Source organism: Lepisma saccharinum, chromosome 5, assembly GCF_977018435.1.
Source record: "Lepisma saccharinum chromosome 5, izLepSacc3.1, whole genome shotgun sequence".
NCBI lineage: Eukaryota > Metazoa > Arthropoda > Insecta > Zygentoma > Lepismatidae > Lepisma > Lepisma saccharinum.
Window position 1 is genome coordinate 4,980,443 of NC_139233.1, and position 15,249 is coordinate 4,995,691.

The following is a 15,249-nucleotide window of genomic DNA, read 5'->3' on the forward strand; positions in this document are numbered from 1 at the left end:
GTTGAGTTTAGGTTCACCCTCACGGTGGAATATAATCAAGCTTCTATCACAGATAAGGGTATATACTCTTATCTGTGGATCCATCATTAGGGTTCCCAGATGTTCCTTAAAATATGAGAAGATATCTTATTGTCCCGGAACAGGATAGCGTTCCGTACTTCACTGTATTGAAACTGTTGTCAAACTGATCTCATTCTAGAAAACTCCTCTGCATAATCGTATCTTTCACCTTAAAACTGAGGTAGCTGACGGATGAACATATTACATAATTCCTAAAAGCGTCGTAGATAATCAATTTGAGGGTGACTAAACTCGACCCAGTGAAAGCACATAGTGATCCTGATCCCACTTCAAATTGAAGGTCCATTCGCAGTTAGCCTATATCTGCATAAAGCGTACTTAAAACTCCAACCCAACCATTTGTGTTCAGTCTTCCTCAACTTTCGAACACACAACAGAAGCTTCATTTGAATTCTTCCAGCACTAGCATTCAGTCGATAGACAGCGCCGCCTGTGGGTCTAAAGTGGCACGAGGCGAGTTTGCAGTGGTCATTATCATCTTGGATAAGCTGTAATGAAAGTTTACGAACTTCATACTGGTTGTCATTATCTAATTCTGGTGGACACTTTTGCAACTTGTTATTGGGATCCGAAACCAGAAAAAAACAACTTAGTCGTTCATTTTGATTACACTTTGATTCTGACCTGAGATATTTCTAAATGCTTCTTTAGCTGGGGACCATGATTTTTCGTAAATGAATGTCACTTGTTGAAGAAAAAAATAAAGAAATGTGTTTTATTGTAGGGACATGTTCTAAACACATTTTTCATGTATTTGAAATCGCCAAATGACGCGAATTTGACATAAAATGGGAAGTGCCACCCTTTTTTCGAATTTTAACACATTTTGAGCTTGAAAAACTAAAAATACCGCGAAACTTCAACATTTCTTCGGCTTTAGGCTTAAAAATAAAATGTACCATATTTATACGAGTATAACGTTCACGTTTTCCAAACTTTTAACCCAAAGGAAGTTGTGCGTGTTATACATGGAATAATTTCTACAGCTTCATGAAGACAATTGTAAATGCATGTTTTCCACGATTTTTCACCTTCCAGCGGAACGTCTTCCTTCACCGAGCAAAGTGGCGTGGTTTTTATCGGACACAAAGTGCGCACCAACCGCCATACGGAAGTCGTAACATCGACATTAATCGCAATGGAAAATTATTCCTCAAAAGTAGTTTTCAATGTGCGAAAGTGTCACTAACAGCCGTAGGACCTACAAATTAAATTTTATATATATATATATATATATATATATATATAATTTTAAATATACTTGCATAGAAGTGTGCTAAAATTAAAACGCGAATTTTGGGGAAAATTACACAGAAAAGTAAAAAATAACCACTTCTGGGGAAAAATAACACCGAAAAATGAAGGTCCCTAGTTTATAAATCGATGCGACAAACAGTGTGACACATCTGGTGCTTTTACAAAATGAATCCCTTGATTTCATAAAGCCATGGAAATAACAGTTGGGCTGAAAAGTTCGTAGGCTGACTCATAGATGGCGTTACTAGAATTAAATCCATGTGATTTTTACTTAGTACTAACCTTCAAAAGATACGTGTATAAATTTCACAGCTGCCGGATAATTAGTTCGTGAGATATAGCATTGTGAGTGAAGCAGCTTTTGTTATTGTGAAAAAATGGATAAAAAAGAATTTCGTGTGTTAATAAAGCATTGCTTTTTGGCGAAAAAAATACTGTTGAAGCCAAGGCTTGGCTTGATAAACATTATTCGGACTCTGCACCAGGAAAATCAACCGTTGAGAAGTGGTTTGCTAAATTTAAACGAGGCGAAATGAGCATCGAAGACGATGCACGCAGTGGACGCCCCAAAGAGGCTGTTACCGACGAAAACATCAAAAAAGTCCACAAAATAATTTTAAATGATCGTAAAGTGAAGTTGATCGAGATAGCTGAGACTTTAAAATATCAAAGGAACGTGTTGGACATATTGTGCATGAATATTTGAACATGCGAAAGCTGTGTGCAAAATGGGTGCCGCGCGTGCTCACAATCGACAATGCACCGTGTCACAAATCAATGAAAACGATGGAAAAATTATATGAATTAGACTACGAATTGCTTCCCCATCCACCATATTCTCCAGATCTGGCCCCCAGTGACTTTTTCCTGTTTGCAGACCTTAAAAGAATGCTCGCTGGAAAGAAATTTAGCACTGATGAAGAGGTAATCGCCGAAACTGAGGCCTATTTTGAGGCTAAAGAGAAATCGTACTATAAAAATGGCATCGAAAAATTGTATGACCGCTATAATCGTTGTATCGCCCTCGATATCAACTATATTGAATAATAAAATCGAATTTTGTCAAAAAATATTTTTTACTATGTTAGCCTACGAACTTTTCAGCCCAACTGTTAATAAGCACCAAGGGAACAGTTTTAAATTAGGTCCATTACATAAAATCTATACACGCGACCGATCACGTTACTTCAGGTAGCAGGGTCGTTCCCGGATTAATAATCTCTTCACGCTTATATCCGTGGGCGTAACCAAGGTGGACAGTTGGGGGTGTTTGTCCCCCTCCCCATCTCTCAAACTTTGGAAATGAGGAGCACATTAGAATAATGTTTTTGTACCAAGAACAGCGAGCCCGCCAGATAATGCAACACCTTGTCAAAATACGATAACCATAAAATAATAATAACCGTAAATATAGCTAAATTTTACCTTATTTTGCTAATCAAAACAAGTAATAAGCAGACTTCCGTGGTGGAGCGAAGCCAGGGTTCTTGGTTTCGAATCCCGGCATGGTTGTTCTTTGTGAGTGCGCCTTCATCAATTTCATCGTGTCACCACTTCATCTTCACGATTATCCAAAAGTTGCAGAAAAGCGAAGTAAAATAAAGCAAACCAACCATTGAATCAAATAATAAAAATAAAAATTGAACCACAATTGTACATTGTTAGAAAATATGTACATTCCTTTCAAGGCATTTCAGTCAAAATATAAATAAAGTCGTTCACTGATCATGTCCGTAAGGCACATCAAGATGATAAAAATGAAGTTTCTCAGAAACATTTGATCTTGGAAACTGTGTAGCCTATTTCTCGAAAGCACGTACGTCAGAAAATAATGTCTTATCTACGAAGGCTTTCGCTTATTGGAATTAAACCAAAATATGAACGTGCTAATTCAAGGATGCCCAAAGATGTTGATCGTTTAGACATGAAACGATGTTGACTAATAAGAATGTAAGATTTAAAACCAATTGCCAACATCAGTGTCACAACTTGCTCAAATAATTTTGCTATGAAGTTACTAATAGTAATTGGTTTAGAATTCCAGTTGATGCACCAACGTTTTAATTAGAGCGTTTTTTTTTCAAACATCAAGTTTATTTCCAAGCTTGTAGTGACAAGTTGGACATATTAGCTAATGTAGATGCCATCGTCCATAAATCATAAAAATAGATGAATATAACTGATACATGTATTAAACGTTCCACCAAAAGATGTTTACAGTACATTTTATGTAATGAATTTTGTATTTATTACGCGATATTTAAGAATTTTTATCAAAAAAGAGAGAATAATTGTTTTCCAATGTGCTTATTTGTTTAATTACTCTGTTATGTCCTGGGTTCGACACCCGGTGGAGCCACATAGTGGTTTGGATCCCACTTTAAACTGTAGGTCCAGTCCCCATTAGCCTTACTGTGCATAAAGTGGACTTAAAACACCAAATCAAATCAAATAATTGGTTGTTTACGAAAATAGTAGTTTGTAACAAGAAGTATCGCTGATATTGATCTGGCAAGGATGTGTCCCGCATAGGCGCAACTGAGACCTGATTGGGGAGAGGGGGGGGGGGGCAGAATCCAAGTTAAGGCTTAACTCTGGTGGGGCGAGAGACTCGAAAAGTTTTCCATCCCATAAATATAGCGTCCAGAATTATTAGCTTAAGAACTGTTACATTTGCGAAATCATAAATATTTCTCTTTATTACTTTTTTGCTCCTCAAGCCAAGCAAGTTAAAAATAGTATGCTTAACTTGCTAATTTTAATAAAACTGAAAATGTTTTGGGGAGCAAATGCCCTAGTTTCCCCCGTCAAGTTACGACTACGGTGTTTCAGGTGGACATCTCCGAAAGGTCGTCCCCACCAATATTGGTGGTAATTTCGATTGTGGACAGCAGACACGTTCCTTCAGTTTCGAGTTTCGGCTCCGAAATGAACTCTTATATTTTCTTCGCCGCCGCTTTATCTGGTATTGCAAATGCGTGCAGAACTTATTTTCGGGGCTGCAAGCATATAATAACGAGCCAAAGTTACGGGTTAACTTTGAGAAGTGCTTTCCGGAAAAGTTGAGTCTTCAACTCTGCACGGAATATTGAGCAGCTTGACGAGGACCATCTTCGAAAATTCAGTAGCCGTAAGGCAGGGTTTTCTGCGAAATATTCATTAAAGTTGATGTAAAGGAAAACCGAAGCAATCAATCGATCTACGCCAGGAAGGAGCATTTTTTAGCGATCTTGATTTTGAGAACATTTCTCGCAATTTGCCATCTCTACATTTCTCCGTACAATCCAACGAGTTAGAATATACATAGTGACGGAAGCGCTCTCTCGGCTGAGGAAAAGTGAAGCTCCGTCCGCCATGATTATTGGCACCTGAAACGCCAAAGTCCCATAAGAGCCAGTGTTAATTTCGGTGAGAATATTCGCCGGAAGAAAATAAAAATATTGCGGTGGTCCACCCCTCGCAAAATTGGCATAAGTTACAAAAAAAAACAAAAAAAAAAACTGCATTCGAATGCAAGAACCATGGTAACAAACTGCTTTAGGTTGAAAATATTTAGGAACCAGGTTATGCTTTCATACGTATTCTACCATTTAATCCAAAGAATAAATGGTTTCAGTTTTTAAAATTCTGAAAATTAGTTTTATATGAGAGGTCACGCAACATAAACTTTATGGCTAAAATGTTCTCGTAACTTTTGTGTGCCAAAGTTAGTAACAAAATAGAATTACCATACATTTTAGTACACCAACTGTATGGATTTTTTTAAAAAATGGGTATTACCGTGTAAATTGTCCACCACCGTGTTCGTGCACTTTATTTGTCCCAATAAGAGCTTCAAGAATTAAACGAAAACTCAAAACAAGATGTTGACAACTTCTGCACCAACATACAAAAAAATCCATCGCTTAAAAACATATAGGATGTAAGAGAAAAATTAATGAAAATAGCCATGGACAATTTGCACGGTAATTCTCATGGATCCCACTGTACAAGTCTTCACAAGGAAGTAATAATAATATCATACATTTGGAATAAAATAGATTATTTCTACTAGTTTCGAATAGTTATTATTGCATAATAACCATCATAACCATGAGCAATACTATTATTTGTATTATTCAAGTTTTATCAATGGCCTGACACCTTACAATAATTTCTGGCGACGCCAAACTTCTGACCACGCTACTATCGTACAATTAAATCTTATTGTGAAGAAAATCTTGAGGACTGGTCTGTAATTGCGTTTCGGAAAAATAGGTCAACGCGTTTCAAAGTGACAGACTTTTAACCTACAGTGACAATACTGAAGAAAAAAATGCACGGACGAGATATTTGCTATCACGTCATGATTTAAAACACTTCTCAATACAGGTGCCATCTGTTGCCTGGAATCATAAGATTGAATGCAGAAAGTTGCTACCCCGTCATATATTTATTATCTGTGCTGCTAATCGGCAAGAAAGTTTTTTCCTTCCTTCTTTTCGAATAAAGAACTTCCAGTTCGTTTCCTCTTCCACGGAGGACGGGGCCAAGTTTGCAAATCTTAAGCCAAACTAGGCGGAAATTGATTTTCTTTCGGCGTAGGAGTTTTCCCGGTTCCGATAAGAAGGAAGAAAATACATTACGAAAATTCCGAATCCTCCAAAATGATGGGACACTTTTATTCAGGCCTTACTTCGCTGCCGTTGCTTCGATTCGAAGATTCTAAAAACGATTTGAGAATTGAAGATTGTAGTAAATAACCATGAACTAAAAGAAAAATGTAGGGGAAAAATAACGTTTTCTGCGAATGTGAAGCAAATCTTCTGGATTTATTGTTATTTCTTTGCTGCTTGCTCTAAAAAGTTGATTTTCTTCATATTTTTTTTACATCTGAAGGAAAAGACCGAAAATAGTCTGTGCAGTTGTAGCGAAAGTTTAATTTTTTCTGCACTGTCCCGGGAATCTCGGGAGCAAGCGAACGAAAATAAGTCTCTGCGTACGTAGAGACTCGAGAGGGCTGAACCATTGAACGCGCGAGAGGGGAACTACAGCAGTTTGCAGCAGCGCGCCCTGCTTTGCTACCCACCCAGTAGCTTTCTCCCTTCTTCTAACGTTATGCACGTCCTTTCTCCACAGATTCCCGAGAGTGTGTGTGCCGTAAAGTTGCATGTATAAATAAGTTCAAATGCAACAAAGGGAAACCCACGTCGTCAGTCACATTCTCATGAAACACAGATAAGTTCTGAATATCTGCCTCCTTTTATAATACTTAATTCTCCTAACATTCTGTTATTTATTTCTATACCTGTAAACTTGTCAAATGTTTTCCCTTGTGTTTAAATGCAAATGTTCATATCATATTGTCAGAAGATCATTTTGCAATATTGGTAAATAATCCGACACAGTAGGGTAAAACAAGACTGAATGAATTTTCGAAAACAGCAAATCAAAACACTTAGAGATTTATTCCACATGAAGAGCTTTTCTCGCACACTAATATGACTGGTTATATATATTTTGCATATTGTGGCATTTGTAAAGGCTACGTTATAAATTTGACGCAATCGGTTCACCACAAAGCTGATTGTGTTGAACACACCATCATGGAACACAACGGTCAGTTCCGATATTTGGAGAGTTACTTTAAGTAACGGAGTTAGTTACTTTGCTCGAAAAGCAACCCATTTACAGTTAATTACTTTGAAAGAGAACTCGCACAACTGTTACTTTTGCAGTTGTTTTGTTCAAGATAAATTAAAACTCTTAGATCTGTTGAATGCTTGAACTGCAAACGCACATTTTTTACTCCCAGTCATACAAAAATTAACATTAATTTTCATTAAATTATAATGATACTTCTATAAACATTTGCATATAAAAATAATACGCTCAAACATAACGTAACATGTATGTACTGTACATGAAGTTTAACATTTTAGTTCTATATTTAGCAAATTCTGATTTTCGTTCTTTACTGTTCAAACTTGCAGAAAAGTAACTAAATTACTTTCGATATTCGCTGCCTGAAAAAGAAACTGAGATAAGGTTACTTGTTTCAAAAAGGAACTACTTACAGTTACGCTTTTCAAGTAATAGGAGTTGTAACTTATAACTGTATTACAAGCAACTCTTTACTTCAAAATATTGGCGAACACAGTATTCCCATCTCAAGTACCTTCCCTTTAAAAACCCGCATGTGCTGCCGCCATTGGGACTGCAGAGAACATCAGACGATCGTTTCTTTTTTTACCAGCGAATGGCAGAGAATCCGTCTTAAAAGGAAGACGTGATTTATTTAAATTTACTGAAATTGAGAAAAAAGGGGGCTGCACAACCACTTCCCTATGGATGCAATCTTGCAACAACTTCCTCGCACCGCCGGTGGCGGCACTGCCTTCCTCATCGACTGCTACTACGTGGAGGGTTTTTGAATTATTCATCAGCTTTGTGCGAGAGTTGAATGGCTCGAAGCGTCTGCCACCTACATGGCACTTTGAAACGTACTATTTGAACCCTTCCCTGTCCCGCCTAGCAATCTATCCTTTCGTTTAGCTAACTTCGCCCTCTTGCGTACATCCACAACTTTCTTGTCCCCTGGGAACTTTAGCTCTTCCTGTGCGGACGAGCTTCGTGTACGTACAGCGACAGGACGGGATACGGGAATTGTTGATCGCCTTTTCGGAAATAAACGAACAGTGGCGCCTCTTGTGACGGGATACTGCCCCTTTCACTAAATTGTTTAACGCTGTGTTTTCCTAATTTTGATTTGAAATCTAAAAGTGAGCAAATCAAACAGTCTTGAATTACGTCCTGAATTCAGTCATGAATTACGTCCTCACTTTCTTCTTCACTCACTTCATTATTCCCATCCCCAGAATCATAAACTAGTTTGAGAGAGACAAAACAAATTTAGCCTGTATTCATTATTTATGATTTACTTAAATAGATTTTGTGGACAATAGTTCTCAAACAAGAAACTGAGGACGGGAGTAAGGAAGGAAGTGAGGGAGATAAACCGAGGAAGAGAGAGAGCTCAAGCTAGAAAGCACTAGAATAAGAAGGAAAAAGCCATTAAGATAGGAAGCATGAATAGGGGTAGAAAGAAATAGTAAGACAAAGAAAGAGGACTAGAGATAAAATTTGGAAAGAGAAAGAAAACAACGAGAGAAGTATCTACAGAGAAACATGGATGAAGGTGTTAGCAGGGTCAATTTGTGTCTCAAGATTGCACTTTCATTACACTTTACCTGTAATGTAGGCACCGTCAGTGGCTTCAATTTCAAATAAATGTTGAGGGAATTTGGACTTAAATGATTATATATCTACTCCACTTGAGAAATTTTGTTGGTGCCTTACCGCGACGGTCTAGTCGGCAGGGCGTCTGACTGCCACGCTGGAGACCAGAGTTCGATTCCCGGTTGGCTGATCTGAGGATGGAACTTTTCCGGCCTTGTCCTTGCATAAAACTTCTCTGGGGCTCACCCAGGCTCAACTAAATGGGTACCTGGGGGTAAAGATGGCCGGAGCGTGGTGCTGATCACACCACCTTCATCACATTGTCCGCCCTCTCCAAAGATAGACAGTAACGATTAGCACCGTAGCGACTTATGCCAACAAATAATAGCCGCCTATATTTTGTGACTGAAATACCGTATAAAACATTTATTCTTTATTGCTGTGTTGTTGGTCTTTTGCGTTGTTAAATCAGAGATATTTTTCGGTTGATGCTCTGAGCTCATGATAATCCTGCTGTTTGTCCTTGCTTGCATAGATAAGAAAAATGTGTACCGGAAGAGTGCATGCGTGCGATTAATAACAGCTGCTGTTGAGTGTGATTTAATCTACTTCAGCAGGTTGCGAAATCCTGAAGAGACGGGGGGATTCCCCCCTCCAACAATGTCGTAAAAAATTCCTCCCACCAAAAATTTCCTGGTTGGAGACTTTTTGTTGTAAAAACAAAGATAAGCAATTAGCTTGGACTTCATATATACTTCACCAAGGATAATATCGTAAATTCACACAAAGAACAAAGGATAATATTTGTTTCTGTGTTTATGAGTGTTGCATACTTTCTCTCCGTTTCAAGAGACCATTATCAGATCTACCCCAATTACAATTACATGTACAATAAAAGTAAAACTAGTTTACAAAACAAATATAAGTATGAAATACAATTGCTTCATGTTAATAGAAAACAAAAACCGATACATAATTTAAAAAAAAAAAACATTTGAACCATATGGAAATTTACAGACAATTTTAACCAGTTGATAAACGAATTAGTTTGCTACTTTATAATTATCTGCTTTGTATAAAAGTAGAAAATTAATTCCTTTAAATATATATTTTAAAATATTTAGTAATTTATTTTATACATACTATGTACATAATGAATATGTAAATCCATATATATTCTAATCTTCGTGATTAGCCAAAAAGGGCAGAAAAGCGAAGTAAAATAAACCAAATCAATCAATTCATTTACAGGTAGTAGTCAGCTAGTAAGGCAATTGAAGACAAAACTTATAGATTTCTATAAGTATGAACATCACTTTTAGAAATATCGCAAAATTTGTTTCCGTGAAAGAAAACTAACACCTCAGAGGGATGGTGATTGACGCACCCTACCAAATATCTGCCGTTGATGTGAACGTGATATAAATCCAGTTGTATTTGAACCGGGGAGACGAGTATTCGCCCTCTCTGATTACAAGATCCTCCTCTGTGTAAATTTTGACCTGGGAATTGAAACTATATATCTGATACTTTGATCCATCATTCTACATCAGTAATAGAATAGAATCCCCGTTTCATCCAAGTTTTCGTTTCACATACATAAGCAAGGGAGATTTATGGAACGGGTTAATGTAATTCGAATAGTGAAATTGTAGCGATATTTTATAACAAAAAATATTGTTTTCTGTGACATACAGGCCGTAAGTTACAGCAAATATTATTATTATTTGAAGTAGGGTTATATTTAAGCTTTCTAACTATAGAAAACAGCTTTCTGTCCTACATGAATTAATGTTAAGTATACAATTACGCAAATTGTATATAGATATACAGAATATGGAAATTACAAATGTATGCACTTTAAAAAAACAACATAAGAAGTAGTAGTAGTAGTAGTAATAATAATAAAGTTTCTATGACTCTGCCCCCCTGAGCAAAATTCATGCGGGCACCCATGTAGCCAATATCCAAAAGCAGTGTGTCTTAACCACCGGGTCGCGAAAGGTTTTTTGAAGTTTGCGAATTGCAGCCCAAGCTTGCAACCACTTGCAAAGAGGGCCTTTCTGTTTCCATTGCGATAACAGAAAATGCTTTCTCCGACAGTGGCGGTCATGGATCAAACGATCTAACTGGGAGCGCTTTGATTCTCTTCTCCACATTGGAGATTGACGGACGGGCACCACGGTTGATTAGTTTGCGCAGAAATTTTCATTAACAAATATATTGAACTGGAAATGTTCTGATTAATTGCAATTTATCGGTGTCCGAAATGGAAGATGCCAATGAAGATCAGCACTTACCAAATTAATTTAATTATATTTAGTGTTGCCACGGGACGAGACGGGACAGGCTTTTAAAAATTCGAGACGAGACTAGATTGACCATGTGTCATAAGACAAACGAATATTTTCGAGACGAGACAGCATTTCCACTAGACTCCACGGGACGAGACAGGCCAAAGTCTCGTCTCGTGGGCAACACTAATTATATTGACCAAATGAAACTAAAAGATTCCATTAGATCCAGTTGTTGTCAACTAATTTAAACCAAATTTTGTTTGTCAACAAACCTAGGCACAATCGAACTAATATTCTCTGATTATGCTATAATGTATTTATTAATATTAAATTTCAAGGGCACATATTAACCCATTAGTGCCCAAAGTTGATTTTTTCATGAGATTTTAATCTTATTTAGTAATTTGTGTTTGTTTGTGTATAAATCGACCCAACAACTGATATTTGATCCCAAGTTGCCAATCATTGCCTATATATAATGCGTCCCTTTAAAGGGACGCTGGGCACTCACCTTAGATAACTGTCATGTTTTTCAAGAAAGTCTGTATTCCTTTTTCCATCAATTTTTTGATTCTTTCCTAGACTTGGAACATCACAATAATTGTTTTACATACAACATGGACTGCTGTTTCTACTCTATACATGTATAAAAACTTTTCATAAAATATATTTGAACAGAATATCATATCAACATACGTATTTTTGTTACACTTGAAAGCAGATTCACAATGTAGAAAAAAGTGAAAACTTTTTGTACTGCATTCACGTACATACATTATATATAAGAAATTATTTTAAGAGTACTCTCGGCATTTTTCCAATAACATTTTTTCAAAAACAAGACATATGCAGTATTTTTCATTGCTCCTTGCTACTCAGAATAGATATAGGCTAATTATACTCTCATCATTCTTATATAATGACATCAAATTTTACTCCATTTCAAAGATTATTGTGATTTCTTTGTGTTTTTTTATAACTTGTGATGATACTTCTTGAAGCATTCAGCATGGAGTCCAATATCACATTTTCACATTTATAGTACGATTTCTTCCCACACAGTTGACATCTTCTTTGAGTTGCACCTTTGACGATCCAGTGATTCAGTCCATCAAAGCGAGCATTTTGTTGAGGTGTTGCAGATCTCCTGTCTTGTCAAGAGGGACAACCATACTGTTTCAGTAAAGTAAAGGCCAGCTCTCGGCGAAACTGGAACAAAGTTTCATTTGATCCAGTTACTTTCTTCTTTAGGTACCAGCAGTTAACCACAGCTACATAAAAAAATACACGAAAATTGGCCACCGGCATTTCCTGTAACGGAGTCTTTTTCTGTAAGCTGCAACTTGCTGATCCATTTGATCAACACCTCGCATGCCATTATTGTAGAGTTTGAAAGGGCTGGGGCGAGATATTTGAATGCGCTATTTTCAGTACGTGACCACCTTGGCACAGTGCCTTCCTCTACCTTTCCAAAGTTAGCAGCTATATTAGGAACATTATTGTCTAGCCATCAGACAATAACCACCCTTCCACTGGACATGCATTCATAGCTTCCTCTGGTTTTTCCTTGCTTTGTCAATGGACAAAGTGAAGTCCCATTGTCATGTATTGTTCCCATGGCTTGGTATCCTCCCTCTTGAAGATGTGCCAATACGTGGTACGAAGTGAAGTAATTATCGAAGTATAATATATGTCCATTATAACTTGGTACTGAAGCTTGGTCCACCAACCCTAAGACAACATCACCTGCCAGACCAAATTGCGGAGATGCATCTTCAGATTTCTTCATGTAAACATCAATTGCATACATGTTACCATCTGACGAACACAAAGCCCAAATCTTGTGTCCGAAATTTATTGGCTTTCCTCGTATAAACTGCTTAGCATAATGACGACCATAATATGGTATCATACTTTCGTGAATAGAAATATTCTTATCCAGGGTATTGTTTCTCAGAAACCGTTCCTGCAGCATGGTAAGGAATGGGCATAGCTTATAGAGACGATCATTTGAATCTAGCGTGCAATTATCAGCCAAATGAAAATTCTTGATTATATCGTCAAATCTGTTTCTCCTCATAGATTTTGACAGAAGTTTGTTACAGACAGCTGCTCATTTTTTGTGAGGAGTATAAATTAGTTTGTGAAATAATCAGGTCCATCATTTTACTGTCAAAAAGCAACTGGAAGTATTCAACAGAAGTTTTTATATGATTTTCAGAAAACTTTGGTGTTGACAACTCTTTGACATTTATTTCCGGTATTTGTCTCTTTTGAATTCATCCATTTGGGGTGAGGAAAAATTTTCCTTTCTTTGATACGTTATGTGTAGTATCATTTCTTACACTATCAGTATCACATTCCTCAGGTTGCACACTGTCACAATATTCCTTACGAATCGGTCGCACTTCACATTTTGCAATAAGTGTTTGACGAGCAAAGTGGTTGGGATTTTCCTTGCACTCGTCATTCGAATCATCGGAATCTGCATCTGTCACTCCACCAGACGCTTCTGGGGGTTCCATGAAAATATCTAAACCATCATCACACTGTTCTTCTTCCTCCAGAATTTGCAGGATTTCTGCTACTGAGCTACAAAGTAAAGAAAAATATTGACAGATTAGGTACATCTATTATGTAGATATGCGCATGCGCAAAATATGTAGCTACTACTAAACGTTTTGTTAAGTAAGCCTCTTTAAATTATTGTTCTTTTTCTGTCATAATTTAAATCAGAATTGAATTTATGGCTATGTTCTGCCCTCACTTTTATTCATCTGCAAAAAGAGAAAATAAAGTTTTTTTTACTGGGTCAATGCCCAGCGTCCCTTTAAAGGGACACCTAAATTGTTGTTGTTGTTGTATTGACACTGTTAAAAACTTTTTCACTTTCATGATTTTAGTTAACAGATGATCCATTTTACTGTCATTAGACGTAAAAAATATTTTAGAAAAATAATTAAAACTATTAAATATTCATAAATTACTTACCCATATCGCCCCATAGCTGCCATATTGCAGAATTCTAGACTTCAACTGCATGTAAAACACAAAAACTGGAATGAATAACAAAAGCGAACAATGGACTAAAGAAACCATTGTTCTGACAATGCAATCATACCAAAAAACAATCAACATAACAATCGGTGTAGAAATTTTCAGTTTTATTCTAACGTCCTTTTAAAAGGACGCTGGGCACTAATGGGTTAATTAACGTATAAAGTTTTAAAATTTACGAGTAAAATATTTGGGATCGAGGCATCGACTTTTAAAAAAAGAATTTACCAGGCCACGGGCTGACGAAGTTTGAGAACCACTGTCCTGAAGTAAACGAATTGTATCCCTTGCGTAAACATTTTGAGCAGCTTTGTATTTGGTAATTTAATTCTTCACACCCGAAGTAATCGTATTCCGGACACTGACACAGGTTCTTGGCCGACAAGATCACGAGTCGCGCACTCAACGAGTGGCGTGCCCAAGGCGAAGTCTTAACCCCATTTGGCTCAGTATTCGTAAAAATAATACTAATAATAGATTCTTCAAAGGCAGTATAAGGTGGCAAAATGAGGACTGGCTACTGACTGAGAAAAGTATACGTACTCCCCCGTCCCCATCGAAAATCCTGGGCACACCACTGCACTCAACAATTTCGGCCACCAAAGATGATGTTTGGCTCCCTCCAACGGCTATAGAAGGGGTGGAGCGACGAAACGGCTGAAATCGATCGTCTACTGTTAAGCTACTTGAACGCGAAATCTTGCCTTACTATTTATATCTGCCTGCGTCGTCCAATGAGAGGCAACTTACAACTGCGAAAGAAGATCGTGTTTTTTTTTTCCTCCCATTCCGGTTCCTTCATGGCCGATAGGCAGATGCCGTCGCATTTGATGATGTTGGTTGGTAAAATCGTTCCTGACTGGGATGAAGATTTACCTCTATTGACAGGGATTGTTGGGTCTATTTGTAGAGTGGGGGAGAAAATCCCTGGCATCCCTTCTATTTATTCACATACCATTTGTGAAAATTTCGACCCTGTCAAGACCCTACTCCACCTGAACATTTTCCACCCCTTTGCCCAGTCTATATTTTTTAAGCAGAGACAAAACTAGACTAATGTATTCCGGGTGGCCCAATTTGAACAGGTGTGTGTGTGCATAAGAAATATCCATTATAATAAACACAAAATTTGTCAAATTATTTTTTTTAATATAATAGTAGTTTTTTTAAAAAAATAAGTAAGACAGCTGAAATAGTACAATAGAAATATGAAACAGATTTGTGATCTAAGTGCAAAGTTGTTTTTAATGAATAGTTTGGAAGGTTATTATTCAAGTAAAATTTCCTCCAAGCCACAGAATTTCTTTGGAGAAAGTGTGGACATATCAGAGAGGCAATC

General features: G+C 37.1%; 1 protein-coding gene across 2 annotated transcripts in view; it reads left to right on the forward strand.

Annotated features, from left to right (window-relative positions):
* Positions 1–15,249, forward strand: part of ssp6 (PDZ domain-containing short spindle 6) — a 149,575-nt gene that overhangs the window by 121,375 nt on the left and 12,951 nt on the right. The window lies entirely within an intron of this gene.